The sequence below is a fragment of the Pinus tabuliformis genome, chromosome 6 (assembly GCF_031772625.1).
Source record: "Pinus tabuliformis cultivar Carrire ecotype Pingquan chromosome 6, CPIR1, whole genome shotgun sequence".
Lineage (NCBI taxonomy): Eukaryota > Viridiplantae > Streptophyta > Pinopsida > Pinales > Pinaceae > Pinus > Pinus tabuliformis.
This window is the reverse complement of record NC_142292.1, coordinates 1644230986-1644233544: the sequence shown is the minus strand read 5'-3', so window position 1 is coordinate 1644233544 and position 2559 is coordinate 1644230986. Positions and strand designations below refer to the sequence as shown.

The 2559-nt window shown below is 33.2% G+C and overlaps 1 pseudogene; it reads right to left on the bottom strand.

Annotated features, from left to right (window-relative positions):
- Nucleotides 1-882: 882 nt before the first annotated feature.
- Nucleotides 883-1500, bottom strand: LOC149265259 (secreted RxLR effector protein 161 pseudogene; annotated as a pseudogene).
- Between the last annotated feature and the right edge of the window lie 1059 nt (nt 1501-2559).

Genomic DNA, 2559 nt, shown 5'->3' with positions numbered 1-2559 from the left:
GTGGGAAAAATGAGTTTCATAAAATAAGCAAATATGTTAATGATGGATGGGAGGGATATCCAAATTCATAGTTCTTTCATGGAAACTATGACGGTCCATAAAGGCCACTAGGTAGGTTGGAACAGTTCGAGAAGGAGAAATGCTTAGGAAAAATTGAACGAGGTTGATCTGATGAACATATTTGTAAAAGAAAGAGGAAATTTCAATGAAAGAATATAAATATCATCTAATATCTAAAGATTCAAATGCTTGGCAAAAGATTTTGGTATGGCCAATGAAGATTGGAAATAAGACTACAATTTAAATGAGCGAAAGCCCAAATTATAAAGTTACAGGGCATGAAAGGGATGATTTAATATTAGAGGTTATATTACATTGTATAAAGAGAAATATTTATCTTTTGATCATAGTGAGAGACACAAGACAGAGCAAAACCAAGACTGGCAAATGCAGCTACAACTATAAGATTATAGAAACGAATGAGAAAGTCGAGAGTGGGATGATCTGCCTCCGGGTAAGTATCTGTATTTATACAAAAATTCATGTCCATCACAACCATTAAAATATTATTTTGTGAGGCAGTGTTCCCATTTCATTTCTATAGGCGGTGGTGACTGTTAGATGTTTGATGAGCCAAGATGGTGCAAGAATGGCAGTGGTGACCTTTGGAGACAGGACGAGAAATAATTATCTCCATCATTCTCCCCTTTAATTATTTGACCAAACAAAAAAAATTTGTTATTACATCAAAACGTTTTTATATCCTACATACTCCTATGTTTTCCTTGTGAATTTCAAACAATTCTTTTCCCAAGATTTTTGTAAATATGTTTGCAAATTGGTCTTCTGATCTATAGAACTCCATACATATTTGATTATTGCTTACGAATTCTTAAATGAACTGATACCTGGTATCAATATGTTTACTCTTCTTATGGAAAACATGATTTCTTGATAATGCAATAGCAAATTTGTTGTCATAGAAAATGGTTCTTTCTGTTCATGCAACAACTCTTTCAAAATTCTTCTGATCCACACAGTTTGATATGATGATGTTGTGGCTGCAACATACTCTACTTCAGCTGATGATAGAGTCACAATGGATTTCTTCATTGATGCCCATGAAACTGCACCTGAACCAAAACTGAACACATACCTAGATGTGCTCTTCCTGTCATCAATATTGCCTGCAAAATCACTATCTGTATATCCAGTTAGTTTAAAATCTGAATCAGATGTATACAGGATACCATAATTTCTTGTTCCAACAACATATCTTAAAATCACTTTTCCAACTAGCCAATGGGTACTCTTAGGAGACTCCATGAATCTGGAAATTAAACTTACTACAAACATTATATCGAACCTTGTTGCAATCAAATACATAAGATTTCCAACCAATTTCTTAAACAAGGTTGGATCAATATCTGAACCTTGATCATCCTTACTGAGTTTTGTATCAATTGCAATTGGGGTTACAAATGGCTTACAATTTTCCATCCTGAACCTTTTCAATGTATCCTTTGCATGCTTAGATTGACAAATGAAAATACCATCTTCAAATTGTGTTACTTCAATACCAAAAAAATATTCCATTAGGCCTAAATCAGTCATATCAAATTATGTTTTCATACTCAAAATCAAATCATCAACATAGAGGCACACAATCAAAATTTTAGCTTCCTCATTTACTTTTGTATACAAAGTTGGCTCACTTGGACTCGAGATGAATCCATTGTTATTCACATATTCATCAATTCTACTATAGCATACTCAAGGTGCTTGTTTCAATCCATATAATGCTTTCTTTAATCTGTAATTTTATCTTCTTAGCCATCAATTTCATATCCATGAGTTCATTTCACATAAACCTCTTCTTCAAGAAAACCATTTAAAAATGTAGACCTAACATCCATCTGATATATTTTCCATTTATTTTGTGCAGCAATAGCTAATACCATCATTAGTGTGTCAAGTCTAGCTATAGGTGCAAAAGTTTCCTTATAATCAATACCTGGTTGTTGACTGAACCCCAGAGCTACAAGTCTTGCTTTATGCTTTTCAATTTCACCTTCAACATTCACTTTAGTTTTGTAAATCCATTTAAAACCTATAGTTTTTTTACCTTCAGGAAAATCTACAAGTTCCCAAGTATTATTTCTTTCTATAGCATCAATTTCTTCATCCATGGCTTTTATCCAAACTTTTTCTTTCACAACTTCATGAAAATTTACTAGATCATATGCAAGGAATGCAAAATTTGAAACTTGATCTACTTCATCATTTTGCTCATACAATTCATTTAAACTTCTAGCCTTCTGACCTTTAATTCTATTATTTAATGTAGTTATTGTAGGATTAGATTCATTACTTACCTCTGATCTTGTTGTTTGTTTTCCAACAGAACCTGATGGTTCGCCATGTTCTTGATTTCCCGGTGTTCTGAACTGTAATGGCCTGACTCTTGGTGATTGACTTGCCGAATTGCAGTAGGTGTATATGGAATCGATAGTCCACCTTGTACTTCTTTCTCATCTTCATTATCATATCCATGAGATA